This window comes from Delphinus delphis, chromosome 17 (genome assembly GCF_949987515.2).
Source record: "Delphinus delphis chromosome 17, mDelDel1.2, whole genome shotgun sequence".
Lineage (NCBI taxonomy): Eukaryota > Metazoa > Chordata > Mammalia > Artiodactyla > Delphinidae > Delphinus > Delphinus delphis.
Window position 1 is genome coordinate 46,834,916 of NC_082699.1, and position 18,968 is coordinate 46,853,883.

The 18,968-nt window shown below is 42.2% G+C and overlaps 1 protein-coding gene across 3 annotated transcripts in view; it reads right to left on the minus strand.

Moving 5' to 3' along the window:
• Window positions 1–17,203, minus strand: part of AZIN1 (antizyme inhibitor 1) — a 30,481-nt gene extending 13,278 nt beyond the window's left edge. For 2 of the 3 annotated variants that reach the window (XM_059995017.1, XM_059995015.1), the window contains exons 1-2: window positions 16,875–17,203; window positions 12,249–12,386 (exon numbers count right to left, since the gene is read on the minus strand). The gene's annotated coding sequence lies outside the window, so the exon portion shown is untranslated. Of the gene's footprint in view, window positions 1–3,885; window positions 4,032–12,248; window positions 12,387–16,874 lie in introns of all 3 variants that reach the window. The other variant, XM_059995016.1, reaches the window with a different exon arrangement.
• Window positions 17,204–18,968: the final 1,765 nt, after the last annotated feature.

The window sequence follows — 18,968 nt, forward strand, 5'->3', positions numbered from 1 at the left end:
ATCTAGTGTTTACAAGAAGGCTAATTTTCCTCTAACATCAGGATCCTAAACAGCTGCACAAACATCAGGCCCATTCAATCCAGTCTTACCTGCTGAATGCCCACATTCTTCAGAAATTTTTCTAGATTAAGTAAGGTTATGGTCATAGGGATAGGAAATTTTTTCCAACTATTTTTTCTTTTTCTTTTTTTCCTAAAAATACATATTTAATTCTCATAATATTATTCACAGAGTTCTTGGCAGAGATGAATTTTGAGGTTCATGTTGTCTCTCTCTCAGTCCCCAAAGCTCTGTTTTGAGTTCTCCAGGCTTTGGTGGAATTTCAGGTATTGTCAGGTCTGGCCAGTAGTACCGGTGCACCACCTCTGCGCCGGCGCACATGGCCAGGAGGCTGGCAGGGAACATTTTCAGGTAGGACGTCCAGGACACGCCCGCGGGCATGGTCGGCAGGCTCGAGCTGCACTGGCACTCGGAAGCAGGTCAGGGGACAGTTGAAGGGCGCTCTGGAGATGGAGCGGGCGGCCGCTCCAACTATTTTCAAACTATAAAATCTACAGATTCAACTCTCACTGCCTGCTAAACTAGCTTAAATCTAAAAGCAGACATTTTTTATAAGTGTGCCAAGTACTTATACAATATTCTCTTAACCTTTAAAACCACTATGACAGGGACTTACCTGGTGGCGCAGTGGTTAAGAATCCGCCTGCCCATGCAGGGGACACGGGTTCAAAGCGTGGTCCGGGAAGATCCCACACGCCGCGGAGCAACTAAGCCCACACACCTAGAGCTCGTGCCCCGCAGCGAGAGAAACCACCCCCACTGAGAAGCCCCCGGCTCGCCGCAACTCACAACTCTCGAGAAAGCCTGCGCAAAGCCTGCGCGTAGCAACGAAGACCCAATGCAGCCAAAAATAAATAAATGAATAAATATTAAAAAAAAACCCACCATGACAGTATTATTCTGTTTTACAGATGAAGACACTGAGGCACAGAACTAACTAGGCTAGCTCTAGAGATGCTAATGATCAAATTAACAGGCATACCTTGGAGGTTCAGTTCCAAACCACTGTAATAAAGTGAGTATTGCATTAACGCGAGTCACACAAACTTTTCAGTTTCCCAGTTCCTATAAAAGTTATGCTTACACTATCCTCTAGTCTATTAGGTGTGAAAAAAAACCCAAAAACCCCACACACACCGAAATAACACAAACAATGTATATACCTTAACTAAAAAATAATGCTGTTGGAAAAATGGCACCAATAGACTTGCTCAAAGCAAGGTCACCACAAACCTTTAGTCTGTGAAAAATGCCGTATTTGCCAAGCGCAATAAAACGAGGTATGCCTGTCTGTTAAAAGGAAAACTCTGTCTCCCCAGCAGTCCCGTTCCTAGAAAACATGGGATCCCTCTTTTGGAAACCAAACACAACTCTCAGTCTCTTTGATAGACTAAATGACACCCCCATAATCAATTAACCATTTCTCAGACATATAAATTCCCATAGTTCCTAAACCTCTGTATAATAAAGTTTATTCACATGTGGTACCAAAACATCCTATCATGCCTTCTCATAGCCTTTCAAACCTTTCTTTATGACTAGTTTCTACATTTCAACCTTGCTCCTTCTATATCTTTTGTCTAAAGCTCTCAGGTAAACTCTAAATTTGAATTTTTCTTTCTTTTCCATCCATCTTATCAACAGTTTACATGCAATAATGTACACCCACGCTTTGACTAATGTATACACCATTGTAACCAGCGCTACCATAAAGATAAATTTCTTCATGTCCCTTTTGTCCACCTCAGGCAACCATTTTTATCTGCTTTCTGTCACTACAGACTTTTGTGAAGTGGAATAATTTTAAACAGTAAAGGCCAAACTAAAACAGCTGACAAATAAATGTACTACCAACATGAATAAAGATATGTTAAAGCATGCCCTGCTCTAAAGGAAAGATTGAGAGTACATTAGAGTGGATATATTACCATCACTGAAATGGAACTCTGACTTCTGAAGTAACCATAGGGTTAGTTTACCAATCCTTAGCTTACTCACAAAAGGACTGTGACAGAAAAAATAAAATAAAATCTGCTATATTGGCAGGACCTGACAAAAAGGATTTTGGGACCAACACACCTGAAACAACTAAGACAGATGTAAACGTAGAACTTTTTTACTTCCGTAATTATACCAAGCACTGCAATAATAGTTGATTAAAACCAATACTAATAACGTCTATACATAAAAGATGGTAAATGTTGAGATAAGTGAGCTCTATCTTGGCTTATCTTCTCAGATGCTCCCTAAGAAGGTCTTAAGATTTCCATAATTTCCTAGCCCAGAGTAGGTGCTGAGAAAAGATGGACAAAGGACAATTCTAAGAATGGGGAGTTCTGAAACTTAAGCGTTGTGGTGATGACAGGAAAGAACTCCCTGAAGTGTGTTGAAAAGGAGGTCCATCTTTCACATCCTTAAAAGGAGCCCAAAACCTTGATATACAAGTGACCCACATGTAAATGCAAAGCTCAACTGTCAGTTAAAAACTAAAAGCTATGCCCAGGAAAAACTAATTCCTCAAAAGAATCCACAAAACACAAAGACCTTCAGGAAAGAGGGTTTCTAACACATTTTGAGCCACAAACCCTGTGCTCAAATGAAATGTTCACTTGGAAGCCCAGTATTTCCAACAATTGAAAAGGCTTAAGTTGGTGGCTAAGCATAGACTATTCTTAAGTCTTTCCTACACCTGATCTCACTGAAAGAGTCCTAAAAGCAGTTCATAACCATACCCTCAGAAGCCTATGCTTGCAATTTTCTTAACATGTGAGCAAAAATACTTTAAAGTTTCACTGTTGCAAAAAGGTTCATGTTCTACATTTCTGCTTTACAAGGCACTAAAGTAAAGAAATATTTGAGTAAAATGTTTTCAAGAGGCATTTAAAGTTACTTGGTGGTAATGTTAAACCAAAAATCTGACACACAGCATGTCCTAGGGAGTCAGAATGAAAATAAGTGTGCATGTGTTGGGGGTGAGCAGAGTTTATACTGTATGCCAGATCCACCAAGTTAATCCACATCACAGGGAATTTCCAGGGATCTCTCCATTAAGAATGCAGACTCAGGGAATTCACCTGGTGGTCCAGTGGTTAGGACTCTGCACTTCCACTGTAGGGGGCCCATGTTCAATCCCTGGCTGGGGAACTAAGATCCTGCAAAGTGCTCCGGCCAAAAAAAGGAATGCAGCAGACTCAAACCCAAATGATGCCAAACTTCCCCCATGTTCCAATCTAATCCTGGTTATAATTCCCAACGGACACTGCACCATTCTTTTTTTTTAAAGGTGTATAAATCAGAAACAGGACTGATTTATTGGTTCCAACATGTTATAGACCACTACATACTACAGTCTAGTGTTGCTGGACATTGACTTATTTAAATTAAACTTAAAAGAGCAAATCCATTTTTAATAAAAGCTCCCAAGTTTATTTCTATCAATAGACACTAAAATGTGTTCTCTACTCACAAGAGCCTTTGAGCTATTTTCAAAACCAAACACCTAAATATACGGTGAAAGAAAGCTCAGCTTATTTTACACTAATACAACTGCTGCAATCACAATACTATGTTTATAAACGAAATAATTTCCTCTTGGACATCATAGCTGGGAAGAAAAGAGCATGTTTAACATTCCTTATTTACACCTTCATATTGGTGTTTTTGGATAATACATTTTTCAGGAAGAGCTGCCAAGGAAGGAAAAGGCTCCCAAGAACCACACACTGCTCCCTGGAGTCTTTCATGAGGTCGTGAGTCCTCATGTCATCGAGAGGGTAGCTCCAAGAGGAGTGGTTGCAGCAGCTGGGCACTTGCCTTGTTACACACCTGCTACAAAGGCTTCTACAGTTGATTGTACTTCAGAAGAAACTGATACATCTCTCAAATAATCACAAGATAATTCTGGCAGCAACAGCCCACTTGACACCAAGCTGGATGAATATGAGTCTTGGATTTCTGAAGTGAAGACCTCCCTGGAAGTAGAACAGGGAGAGCTGAAAGTTTGAGAGTACTGTTTCAGAGACATCTAAGCAGGAAACCCAACCTTAACACATGACCAGTTTTCTAAAAGGAATTTTACTCATTAAAAATGAGAACTTAAGATATTTTGAAATTTACACTACTACTATTATTCTGAAGAAGCCTAAGGGTATTTCTACCTTTATTATTATTATTATTTTTTTACATCTTTATTGGAGTATAATTGCTTTACAATAGTGTGTTAGTTTCTGCTTTATAACAAAGTGAATCAGTTATACATATGTTCCCATATCTCTTCCCTCTTACGTCTCCCTCCCTCCCACCCTCCCTATCCCACCCCTCCAGGCGGTCACAAAGCACCAAGCTGATCTCCCGGTTCTATGCGGCTGCTTCCCACTAGCTATCTACCTTACGTTTGGTAGTGTATATATGTCCATGCCTCTCTCTCGCTTTGTCACAGCTTACCCTTCCCCCTCCCCATATCCTCAAGTCCATTCCCTAGTAGGTCTGTGTCTTTATTCCTGTCTTACCCCTAGGTTCCTCGTGACATTTTTTTTCTTAAATTCCATATATATGTGTTAGCATATGGTATTTGTCTTTCTCTTTCTGACTTACTTCACTCTGTATGACAGACTCTAGGTCTATCCACCTCATTACAAATAGCTCAATTTCGTTTCTTTTTATGGCTGAGTAATATTCCATTGTATATATACGCCACATCTTCTTTATCCATTCATCCGATGATGGACACTTAGGTTGTTTCCATCTCTGGGCTATTGTAAATAGAGCTGCAATGAACACTTTGGTACATGACTCTCCCTGAATTATGGCTTTCCCAGGGTACATGCCCAGCAGTGGGACTGCTGGGCCACATGGTAGTTCCACCTGTAGTTTTCTAATCTACCTTTATTATTACTTTTACATAGGCATTTGATGACTTAGCACTCAGCTCACAGCTTTAAAAATAGACACAATGGGGGAAAAAAAATAGACACAATGCTGTCAAAGTCACCTCTGCATTCTACATCCCACAGAAAAATGTTACTTACCACAGAGAATACCTTTGGAAATAATCGGCCAGAAGGGATGACACTGGTACTACAAACATGAGGTCTGGAGCAGGCCTCCAGGAAGGCAGTTCCAGGAAGCTACGTATCAGAACTAGTAGGTAGAAGTTCCAATAAATTGTGTGATCATAAGACCATATGAACTTTTGCCATGTTGGACCAAAAGTGATGGATAACAACAACAGCCTACACTGAGTACTTAGGATCATCAGGACAGGGGTTGCTTTAATTGACAGCAAGAGGAAAGCCAATAATGGCAATAAACACCCTTAAGTTTATTTTTCAGCTGATAAGGTTGAAAAAAACTAACTCTAGAGGAAGAACACTAAAGGTGACTGCTGACGAATTATTTTAAAAAAAAACAGACAAGAACAAGAATGAATAGGAAATACATAAAGGTGGGGGGAATCCTAAAGGAAATGAGCCCAACAGGCTAAGTTTGAAATGCTTGGGTAAAGGCTGCCCAATGAAATGCCTCACATTAAACTCTAAAATACATCTAAATGAGAAAATGGAAATACAGGATTTTCATAGCAATATACTTTTGCAAGTGAACTTGACAAGATTAGGCTCTCTTAAAAAATGTGTCTTGACTATCTGATGTGAAGACTAAATTTCTTCTGGAGCAAGTATGTACCTGTACATAAGTGAAATATGTAAATCCCTATGGTGATAAAAATGTAGTAACATTACAGATAACTATTATAATGCAACATGAATAGCAGCAAATACATAACCATATTATTTCAAGCTTTCTAGTTTTCCTGGTGCAGCACAGGAAATAACCTTTTAAATAAATGCACTTAACTACTATTTTGATTACCCTAGGGCAGATCTCATTGCCACCTCACCAAGAGGAAAATTTATTTTTATTATATAAAGCATGTGTCCATTACAATGACTGCAGTAAACACCAGGTTAAGGAAGACTGAATACCTCAGAAGCCCCTAAACATCTTTACAGGTAGCAGTGGTCGCATCTCCTTTAGAATAAGCATGTTCAGACTTTTCCAATCATCATTCCCTTGTTATTTAATCTTTTTATTCCTCTATCTGCCCTCTAAAACATCGGCTTTACTGGTTTTGAACCATGAATGGAGTCACTGTTGTTTTCGTACTATGACGTCTTTTGCTCAACTTTATAATTTCAATTCCTTCACACAGATAGATGGGACTGGAGTCCCATCTATTAATTTTCATTGCTGTGTACTATTCTTTGTAGATGTACAACATTTATTTATCCAAAGAGGACCTATAGGTTGTCCCATTTTTTTTGCTATATTGTTTATAAACACCATAATATAATTTCTTGCTGTTATTTATGTACCCAAGGGGAACACTGCTCAAGTTGTGGTCTGCAAACTAGCTGATCCACAAAGGAAGAACCAAGCAGTGTGCTACAGTCTAGGGCCACATACCTGGGAGTAGAAACTGCTGTTATTAGTGAAAAATTGTTTTTAAGGGCTTCCCTGGTGGCGCAGTGGTTGGGAGTCCACCTGCCGATGCAGGGGACACGGGTTCGTGCCCCGGTCCGGGAGGATCCCACGTGCCGCGGAGCGGCTGGGCGTCCGGAGCCTGTGCTCCGCAATGGTAGAGGCCACAACAGTGAGAGGCCCGCGTACCGCAAAAAAAAAAAAAAAAAAAAAAAAAAAAATTGTTTTTAAGCCTTTTGCTCATTTCCCTACATGTTTTTTGCTTTTTCTTATTGACCTATAAGAGCTCTTCATGAATTCGGGACAGCAAGTATCTCTCATTTTGAGTTTTATTTATTTTGCTATAGTATCCATGTTCAACATACTAGGATATCCCATCCTACTCTTGGTCATGCCAAATATGACATGCCAACCATGCTGAACCTAGATGATGAACTAAGGAGAGACTATACTTATTTAGGAGCTCTTTATAAACTGGGCACCACAGTATCTTTGCAGTAAAAAACAAAAAATAGGGAATTCCCGGGCAGTCCAGTGGTTAGGACTCCATGCCTCCACTGCAGGGGGCCAGGGTTCGTTCCTGGTTGGGGAACAAAGATCCCACAAGCCACCCCCCGCCAAAAGAAAGAAACAGATCAAAAATAATCTGAAGTCATATATTCAACGTAAACCTAATATTAAGTTCAGTCTGTATGAGCACATGAAGTATAACAGGGAGCTGGATCTTAAGAACATGCTGGGCAACTAAAGAATTCAACTAGAATATAAAACTGAAAAGCCCCTACTGTCAAGAACAGTTTATTAGACAAACCTAAGGAGAAAGAAGAGAATGCGTAATTCTTATGATTCTTATTAATAGATATTTTAAGATTAATATGGCTAATACCACTCACATTCACAGTAACAATTATCCTAGAGTGATGCTGTCCAACAGAACTTTCTATGATGATTGAAACATTCTTTGTCACTGTCCAAAACAATAGCCATTAGCCACATATAATTCCCAAGCATTCAAAATGTGCCCAAGTAACTGAACAGCTGAATTTTTAATGTTATTTGATTTGAATTCTTTAAATTTATATAGCTACCTGGCTAGTGGCTACTGTACTGAACAGAGCAGTTCTAGAGAATGCTGTCTTCATAAAAAATTTTAAACTTCTAAGGATCAAGTCCACACACATCACAGATAAAAAAAACAAGAACAAAAACCATGGTACCCCCAAATAATTTTGCTCAAGGTAACAAAGATCAATTCACAAGTTTACAAAACTAGACAGTAAAGGAAAGAAAGGTCAAAACTCCACACCAAGTAAATCCTAGAGAAATGAAATGTGTGCTTACATAAGATAATGAAGAAAGGTGGAAAAGTTTAGAGCAGAGCATCCCGAAAGGGTTTTATCATCTTGACTCCTGCTGCAACTCACTCAGTTACAGGCATTTAAGACCTCATGGTGGCTGGGTATGGTTTGGGCAGGCTGAACTTCATCAGCCTAATCCTTGCAACTCAGTACGCTGCACAAATATTTTCTACTTATGCCATAATATTCTTCACATTATTCCCTAGATTAGAAAAAAGGATGGCCAAATCTTTGTTTCAGTTAGGTTGTAACAAACTGCTTCAGTGTGCACGGATGGCCCTGGAATGGAGGTGAAGGACAAAATCATCTGTGTCTTCTAGGCCTTACCAACACGATGGCATTGCACTTGCAACGGCCTCCTTAGGCCGGTCTGAATAATGGCCAGCCTAAATCTGCAGCCTACCACTTACCTAGATTTTATAGCTTATGACGTACAGTTTACACAATACCTTATTTACTCCTAATCAGAAGAATTAAGTGTCTCTAAATGCTTTTTTGAGGGCAGAGAAGAAAAACCCCAAACTCAAAAACTCTGAATTTAAGACCAAAGGGAGTGTAATGGAATACACAGATTGGTAGTGACTATTAACTTTCTCAGCTCACTACCTTCTGTAATAAATGCAAGAACAATTTTATTCCCTTTAAAAATGGTCTACACTGCTTTCTAATCTATTTGGCCCCCCTAGAAAAGCCTAAATTTGCCTGAAGAAAGAATACCATGTCCCCCAAACCGTTTTACCCATTAACATCCTATTACTCCCATTGGGCTTCTACAGAATGCTTTTTTGCTATTTTACACAAGCAATGAGGCACCACTGAATACTACTTTTTGCATGCCAAGGGGATACACATACTTTAAAAACTGGTCCCTAAATCTGTGTATTTTCAATGATAGTTTTATTTGTCTTCGTGGTCAAAGAGCACCAAAAACCATTAATAAAAGTTCTGTGAATTTGCTTACATCACAGAATCTTTAAATTACCAAATATTGGTAATTTAAATATTTAAAATTTTAAACAAAATTTGTCCATTTAGACAAATCAATTAATTGAATCCCTTTTCTATTCTTAGAAACAAAACATTAAAAGTTATATGTTAATAATTAACTCAATCTGACGTCATCACTAGATCTGCTAATAAAAGCAGCTGGTTACAAGAGAATTTAGTTTTCTGAAACAGCCTTTAAAATTTTTCCATTAGGCTGATCTATTAATTATAATTGGCGCTCTAGCTAAAATAACTTGAAAATATAGCCCACTGAAAAAACTACTGCAGCACAGAGCCTAAGAAATTTAAAACGTACACAAAAACTTTTCCACAATTAGAGCCCTTCAGTAATCTGAGATATTATTAAGCTTAAGCATTTGTTATGATATCTTTACAGTGTTCACACATTACACCACACACATATCCAAAAGAAAAAATTTTACTATGCAAGCAGCTTATAGTTTCCATATACTTAATGAAATGAACTATCTAAAAATTCAGATGGTTACCTGGATTTGAAAACCTAACTCTGAAGCCAAATCCTAGAGCTTAGACCACCTGCACAGAAATCCTACTGGAGTGCTGGAAGCATAACATGGGTCATGGAATTATACATTTTGCAGTGCTATGTGCTAAGTGTTTTCCATGAAGGCCAGTGTGTTAAATCCTTTGACTTCTAATTTTCCAAACAGTATTGTTGCTCCACAGGAAATATCAGGATTTCAATGTCTAGTATTGCAAACAGCTATTGATATCTAAGGACATTTCTGGAATGTACAATTTCTCTTGCCACCTTTACTAATTCTAGTCAAGAAACCTTTAGGGCAAGGTATCTTTTTGGATTCAAAATTTCTCAGATTTTAGAATGGCAATTTAGTACATATACGTTTAATATATTATTTAACGCTCTCCAGGAGGCAGCAGAATTAGGAATATTAGCACTAAACAGGATAAGTCAAAATAAAAATAGCCTCATATTAGCTCAGATTCAGGTCAACTTTTTGTTCCCAAATCAGGTTAGGTCACATCAAGGAAGCTATATAATTTTTTTTAACTTTTGGATTTTGGAATTACATGAATAAGGGATTGTGGCTGTAGCTTTATAGCAAAGCACCAAGAACTAAAGTTTCACTTAACATAATATACACTGTACCTGGGCATAATAAATAAGTCAGTCACTTTGGCTGCCGGAACCTTCAGAATGTAGTGTTAGCATTTTCTACCTGTGCCTATATACACTACGCCTCCACAAACAAAAAAAGACGCGGAAATTATAGACTTTTTGAGTTCTACAATATTAATTACCTTGAAGACTTTTCCCTGAGTTGGCAGAATCATTTATAAATGTATGAGCTCACTAATATGTTTCTCAAGCCTAAGAGGAAACACCAGTAGAAATATAAAATATAATGCAAAGTTAGGTTTCCATTAAAGAGACTTGGGGCTTCCCTGGTGGCGCAATGGTTGAGAGTCCGCCTGCCGATGCAGGGGACGCGGGTGTGTGCCCCAGCCTGGGAAGATCCCACCTGCCGCGGAGCGCCTGGGCCCGTGAGCCATGGCCGCTGAGCCTGCGCATCCGGAGCCTGTGCTCCGCAACGGGAGAGGCCACAACAGTGAGAGGCCCGCGTACCGCAAAAAAAAAAGAGACTTGAAATAAAAATCTTATCCTTTAATATGGTCGTGCTTAAAACATGAAGCTTGTTATGAAACTTCCAACTTAGAATCTATTCCCCTCTCAACTATGGAGTCAACTACACCCCACTCAAAAAAGTTTTATATCTCTAAGCCAACTTGGGAGAAAACATCAGATATCCTGGAAGGAGAATAGATGACTAACAAAAATTAAAGAGATAACTGGCTTGGCAGTGAACTGGTGGCAACTGTACTTCTCTTTAATATGCATACAAGCCACTTGGTTAAAATGCAGATTTCTGATTCAGGTTTGGGTGGAGCTGAGAGTCTGCAGTTCTACTCTAGGTTATGCTAATACTACTGTTCCAAAGACCACACACTGCATTAACAAAGGGCGATTAAAACCCTCAAAAAAAGATAAATCATTGTATCAATTTACAGTTAAAGGAACTGTTCTAGTTCAACTTTATTTTACAGCTGTGATTTAAAAAATAAGCAATATGCTCAAATTCACACAGCTAGGAGAAAGCCAGTATGGGAGTACAGGAAACCCTCCAGCCTGGGTTCCAAGTCAGTAGAACTTTCAAGAATTCGTATTATTTAAACTGTTTCCCCCCTTTCTCTTTAGACTTAAAAAAAGAAGTCTAAAATTGTAATTTGAGGTTAACAGTAAATGTGTTGAAAAGGTCTGCTTTAACATACACCCTCCAATTAGATCTCTTTCCTGAAATTTTCTAACGTTACTCCCTCCAAGTCTCTAGCCCACTTAAAGGCATCCAAACCTCAACACCAAAACCCAAATTTCAATTGCAAGAAATCTACAAATAATAAAAAATTTTAAATGAACCACACAAATCTAGCAGCACAAGTTCAAACAACAGTTTACTGTGGAACTGCATTGGGCACAGAGGTTTAAATTCAAAGTTAAATCTATACACAGAAAATCAAGTATAGTCAAAAACTATCCCTGAAGATATCTTGGGAAGGTAGCCGGTTGAGAGATAAACATGTATCATCTCTCAGTAATACCTCTAAAAACAACCAGTTTTTCTACCAGGTGAGTATTATACAAAGTCATTTTGTGAAAAAGAACATAAACTCTTAGAAATTACATTGTATTTGGCAAGATGCTCATAACTAGAAAAATAAGAACTAAGATTCACCTCTTATATCTCATGCTCTGTGGTAGAGGTTTGAGTGGAATGGAGAGCAGGATTTTTTGCCTGAATACTTGAATTCAAGTATTGAATACTTGAATACTCCAAATACTTGAATCTAACAAGTTAAATGACTGAATGGCGTGCTAAACTACTACCCACACCTCATTAAAACACAAACAAAAAACCACCTCTCCAACTTATATTAAAACCTGGAATAGTAAGATTTCCTAAAACTTACCCTGCAGTATGTACTTAGATATAGTAAATAAGGATCCAGCCACTAGTAAACAATGCATACAACTGAATCAACTTTAAGGAAGTGGGGGAGTTCCCTGGTGGCCTAGTGGTTATGATTTCAGGCTCTCTCACTGCCATGGCCTGGGTTCAAGCCCTGGTGGGGGAGCTGAGATCCCTCAAGCCACCCAGTTGGGCCAAAAAAAAAGGTGGGGGGCGGGGTGGGGTGTAAGTGGTAAATACAATTTCAAGTTTTGAAAAAGACTGAGCAACAAGAACTCTCCTTTACTTCTACTTTACAAGACCCTCCCTCACACTCTGCAGATGTGAAAATACTTACATGGACAAGTTAGGAGATGGAACCCCCCTATCATCAGCTAGGTTCCCAAGGTGGCTCAGCGTTGAAGTCGAACTGCTCTCTATACAGCACTTCTCCTAGGCCCTCTGGGTAGTTGTATACTTGGTCAGAAAGTTCGCCCTAAAGAAGAAAATAAAAATATATAAGTCCAGTGGTAAAAAATGTTAGGTGGCGCTTCAAGAAGGTTAAATTGATGTAAAGATTAAGTGCGGGAAGAAGTTTTAGTTTGAAGTGTTTCATTAAAGCACATTACACAAAATGATGTTTCCAAAGGGTTTATCACAGTACCAAGTACTTTTTTATGTAGTAAGCATTTCCAAGCTGCTAGAGTACAGAACTGACAGAATTTGAGGTCATGGTCATCTTACCAAGTTACTCTATCTACCTACTCAGTTTCCAGCCTTCACCGAATTTCATTTTTGCTTTTATTTGTCCTCCAAAACCCAAACTTCTAAGTGGCCTCAAATTTTAAGATGTCCAAGTGCCCTCACTAACCTGGCGTGTATGCAAGATTTTATATGTATATCTAATAGTGTGAAACTACCCACAAGCCTTCTTCTACTCTCCAAATTCTAAGTTCTTCTTTGCTTAAGTGTAAAATCCTACTACACATCCAAGAGAAAAACATTTTGTGACTTAGCTAATACACTAAGTACACATGTGAAATAACTTTTGAGACCTGCCTTACGTATCCGACAAGTAACCTCTTAAGGTTTACCTCCTGCTCATTCCCAACCTAAGTCACTCTACTATCACTAGGAACAACATATGAATGTGAATGTGCTTGGCACGCTACAAAATGCTAAATAAGTTTTAGAAATGGTTTTTACCTATTATGATTTGACAGGATAGACTTATCACCTCTAATCTAAACAGCTACATCTATACTTCTATTTGTAACTCAGTGATTGCTACCTTAAAGTAATACAACCTGACAGTATCTGCTAGAAGATGGGTGGTAAGAAGGGAACCAGAAAAATAATGAAATTTAGGAATTAGAAGAATCTGAGATTTCAGAAGCACTCTAGACAATCTTAAGCATATCTCATCTCAACCAGGATAGAGGCACCCTTAGGGGAGGTAAAATGTTCTTTCAATCTACTAGGGGTATCCTGCTCACATGCTCAATGACACTTATGGACAATGAGGCAAAAATCCATACTAATATGCAACAGTGACTATATCATCACGTTAGATTCCAACTAAGTACTCCAAAACAAACGTTCCAATTCTTCCCAAACCAAGGTAATTTTAAAAGTAAATTAAAAGCCGACTCACGCTAGAGACAGAGACAGAGTTTACTCTAAACTGTTCTAAGGAATAGGATAATTATCCTGGCTGAGACATTTTCATCCATCCCCCCCACCCCGACCCGCTATAGATCAATAGCTATTTTGCTGCTTAATGCAACCCAGGAGCAGTACTGTGAAACACTGAGAACATTACACTTCAGACATTCAAGAATGTTCTTCAGCAGGATCTCTAAAATATTTCCACCTAATGAAAAAGATACTAGTAGGAAATGAAGACTCTAAACTTTGAAAGGTACCCTTTAATATAAATAAAAGGGGTACAGGGCCATTTACACAAAGGATGAACTGAATGTTCATCTGTACAGTCAAGATAAACCATAAGAAGGGGTTAAATAAAAATATGGAGGGTTTCCCTGGTGGCTCAGTGGTTGGGAGTCTGCCTACCAGCGCAGGGGACGTGAGTTTGGCCCGAGAAGATCCCACCTGCCGCAGAGCAACTAGGCCCGTGCACAGTAACTACTGAGCCTGTGCTCTAGAGCCTGTGAGCCACAACTACTGAGCCCGCCTGCCACAACTACTGAAGCCTGCACGCCTAGAGCCCGTGCTCCACAAGAAGAGAAGCCACCGCAATGAGAAGCCCGTGCGCAGCGACGACGACCCAACACAGCCAAAAATAAATAAATAAATTTATAAAAAAATAAAGATATGGAAAAATAGTAGGTATAGGGAAAGATAAATTTTTCTCATTTAGAATGGTGTTTCTATCAGTTGGATCGTGTACAACACTGCAATCAAATTCCTTAACTGTTTGAAGAGAATGTCCGTTTCTACACTATCTTGGCAGACAGCACAGGGAAAACTAGAGTTAACCGAGTCAGCAGCTGGCCAATAAATCACCAAAAACCTCCCATCACTTTGACAGTAACTACCCAGAAACTCAGTATCCCCCAAACTATCAGTATTTCTTTGAACAACTTACATTGCCTTTACCAATGACTTTTCAAGTTGTTCTGGGTATTCTTTCCAAAAACCCCAAACCCTAGTCCAATCATGAGAAAAATATCAAACAAACCCAAATTGGGGACACTTTACTGGGTATCTGGCCAGTACTTCTCTAGACTGTCAAAGACATGAGAAACTGTCACAAATCAGAGACGACTGGGGAAGACATGACAACTAAATGTAGTGTGGTATCTTGGATTGGCCCCTGGACAGAAAGCACATTAAAAACTGGTGAAATCCAAAGAAAGTCTGGAGTTTAAGTGGCCGTAATGTATCAAAGTAGTTTCTTAATTTTGACAAATGTACTATGGATACCTCTTATAATAAGGTAAACTAGGTGAGAAATACAAAGTTACTCCATGTTATCTTTGTAACTTTTCCATAAATCTAAAATTATTCCAAAATAAAGTTGTTTAAAAAAAAAATCAGGCAAGGTATTCATATAATGGACTACTACTCGGCAGTTAAAAATAACAATTTACTGATGAATGGATGAATATCAAAAACATTCTGAGTTAAAGAAGCCTTTCACAAAATACAATGCATACATTATATATGCCTATGGAAGTTCTAGAATAGGTTTACATAATAACTAATCTATATGGTTAGTAAAAAGTCAGAACAGTGGTTGCCTCTGTGGGTAGTGAGGGATGGAGTTTGAAGGGGCAAAAGAGAATTTTCTGGGTTTGATGGCAATGTTCTCATCTTTGTTAAAGGTTTGGATTACACAGCTGTATTTCTGTCAAAACTCGTCAAATGATATACTTAAGATTTGTGCATTCTGCTGTTTTGTGAATTTTACCCTATTAAACTCTACTTAATGATATGTGCATACTGAAGTTGGAGGGGTGGTGAAGTGTTCTGGTGTCTCCAACTTACTTTGAAATACAAAGAAAAATAAGACTGATGAATGCACAGTGGAATGGCAAATAAAGGAAAATGTTAAGTGTTTACTGAACGTAGGTGAGGGTACAATTCTTTCACTCCCTCTGTATGTTTGACAATTTATAAGTTAAACCTGGGTGGCAGGAGGGACGGCACTGATTATTACTTGATTCCAGCACCTACCATATCACCTATAATCATCAGGAGCCTATCTTTCCTTCTAACTCTTCTGGGCTTATTTGCCTTCATAACCAGCATCTGTACTCTCCTATGGTTGCAAAAGAAATCAAAGGATTGTTAGAGCCTTGCCCTATAATCATTAGCTGTATTTCTGCCAGGCTCGTCCACATCAACCTTTCCTTGATCACACATCCTTAAGTGTCCTCCGGTTCCCATCCAAGCAGGGGGTTCAACAGTGGAAACCAGACGGGACACAAAACATCTTAATGTATCCACGAGGCAATCACAAAAGCCAGTTAAATCTGCTGAAACATCATGGGGCCGTAAACTGTGTTCCCGACCGTTTCAGGTCGCCGAACCAGCAGCTTAGCCTAAGAAACACACGTTCAGGATATACACTGGGGAAGGGTTAAAACAGCACCATTAACTGCCAAAACAGTGCTTGATAAGCCACCCAAGCCTACCGCTCTCCCTCTCTCTGCCCTGGAATCGTGGCGCGGCCGGGAAAACGAAGCCATGGTGACTAATCCTCGGGCTCCAGGAGGTGGCTGGGGTGAGTGAAGGCGACTCGACCCAATCAGGAGCGCCGCAGGGGGCGGAGCAGCAGCCCCGAGGCTTCCAGAAGAGGCCAAAGGCCTCTCGCTCGCTACCTGACACCGGGGCTTCCCCGCCGCCTGGCCCCTTGCGGCGTCAACTTTCCTCCAGCAGAGGGGGGCCGCACTCCCCGCACCCTCGAGCACCCGTCCTTCTCCGGCAGCTGTCACAGGAGACCGGCGCCGGGCCCGCCCCGCTCCATTCATAACCTAAGGCCGCGGCGGTTGCAACCGGTCGCGCTCCCGCCAGGCTCCCGAGGCTAAGGCGCGGCGCCGCTCAGGGTCGGGCGGCGCGACCAAGGCCCCTCAGGGCTGCAGCCAGTCCCCCTCCCCGGAAACAGCAATGCACCACGGGAGCGGGGTGGGGGCCGCACGCCGCCCGGAGGCGCCGCCGACCCCCGGCGGCGAGACCCCCGCGCGCGCCCCCACACACACGCCCCCTCGCCCCAACAGCAGCTGCTCGGGCTCGGCCCGGCGGCCAGCGGCCTCCCGCCGCCCCAGTCCGCCGCGCCGCCGCCACCGCGGAAGCACCGGCAGCCGCCACACACGCCGCCATCCGCCATGTTCGAGGCGGCCGGCCGCGGGGCGCTGCGGGGACGCCGGCCGGGCGGCAGGGCCCAGCCGGAGGCACCCGGCAGCACCCCAAGGCCGCCCCGCGCCCTGGCCCCGGCCGCGCCCCTCGGGTCAGTACTCACGTGAGATAACGGCCCAAAGAGTCGGGTAAAGCGTCTTCTCTTTTTAGGCGGAATTTTTAAAGAGGGATGTGGTTACCTTGAGCAGAAATACCCAAGGCGGCCTGGGCCATAGGCTGCGGGGACGACGTGGGGGGAAAAGCGCGGCACCGACACCAGCTGTGCAGCAGTGGCGGCGGCGGCCGAAGGAGAGAAATAGAACAGCGCGGGCAGAAGAAGAAAGGCGAGGGCTGGGTGCGGAGAGGATTCAGCCTCGTCACACCGCAGAGCAGAGAGCGAGAAAGGATGAGAAGAGGCAGAGAAGGCGAAGAAACCAAACACTGCAACCGAGCGAAGAGCCAGAGAGTGTGAGAAGGCGGCACCAGAGACGCCAGTATTTATACAAAGGGGGCGGGGTCTAGTGACGTCGCTCCGGCAGGGTCGCCGCGGGAGCCGGGCGGAGCGGGGCTGCGGCCCGGAGAGAAGGGAGGGGGCGGAAGAGAAAGGGGTACGGCGCGGAGGGAGAGAAAGGGGGTGGGGCCGGGCGACCCCGCGATGCAGGTGCCGGTCGTCCGGTAGCTTCCCGCCCTCGGCAGCTTCCCCGCCCGTGGAAGACCGTCGCGCGGACGTGGGCGGGCGGGGGATAAGGGAGGTGGCTCCGGTAGAACGCTGCATCGCCCGCGCCCCTGCCGCCTGGGCGCCTGCGCTCACGCCCGAGGCGGGCCCGGGCGCTTTAGGAACTGGGCCGGGCGGCCGCAGCGCCGAGCGCAGTCCGGGGCCATGGGCTGCGCGACGCGAGCACTGCCTGGAGAGGGTGAAAGGGAGGTCCGTGCCAGCCATCCCGGAGACTCCCCCCCTCGAGAGCCTCCGCTTTGGAGGGCTCTGTAGGCTGCGCCTGGGGACTGCCCTCCCAGGGTGAAGCTCCAGTCCCCGCGGGATGCAGCGCTCCTTTTTGGAAGCGAGTTCCTAATGGCCAGGAAGGCTCGGCCCAGTGTTCGGGTGGTTGCAGAGGCTCGTGACCGCGTGGAAATGTCCCCGTGCTCGCACGTTGCAGTGTGGTGCAGTAGGAATTTTTTTTTTTTTAAGGAGTGGCATTTATGTCTTCCTTTTTAAAAGAGTTGGTGCAGTCAGACCCAGTCCTTATTAATGAAGGACCAGTGTCGGAGAGAGCATTACCGACGTTACAAGGGCACATTACTTTAACCCCCTACGTCTCGTTGCGCGGTCATTTGAATTTTACTACTCCATAACAAACTTATTTTTACTGGCGAACCTAGGACGACCTGCATGCCTTTTAGTTTATTCTCATCTTTTTAACATGTCTTCGCGCTACTCATCAGAAACCCTGACTCCTCCCGTGCTATTGCCTTGCAACTGAGACTCAATATGTACTGATACACCCCTCCAAAATCTTTGAGATAAAGACCCAGACTTTTTTCCTCTGGTACTTGCCGACCGTCTGTTTACTTTGTGAGCTGCACTGTGGTTGATTACTAAATCATGAGATACGAAAGTAAGAGAGAGAACATTCCTGAGTAGAACGGTAGCAACGCTGAAATGTAGGCTCTGGGATGAAAGTATTAGGTAGAAATCAGGAGCTGTGGACTCTTTTCCTGATTTCATGTCTCCGTATTTCACTCTGCTGCCTCTTGATTTTCTCTTTCATTCCATAAAAATTCTTTTCGCTTCAGAACATTTATAAGCACAGCACTTTACTAGACCCCCTCCCTGGCGGAGGGAGGAGGGCTAGAAATGAATACCCCACTTGAAATCTTGCTTACAATCTAGCAGGGGAAATAAAACAACTACACAAAATAACTAAATTGTTGACAGATAGATAAAATGTTGCATGGAACCTAGTGGAAGTGGGAAATGATTGCAGCTAAGTGAGAGAAAGGCTGGTGGGGAAAGGTAGAGATAGATTTTGAGAGCAGACATTCCAGACATGGGAAATAAGTGATTTTGAGAGCAGATATTCCAGGCACGGGAACTATGTGAGAGAAGGCACAGAAATGGGCCAGTTCAGAGAACTGTGAGTGACCTTTGTGACTCCAACTTAGGGCATCGTGTTGCAAATGAGATGGAAAAGGTGGGTTAGGGTGAGATCAAGAAGGGATC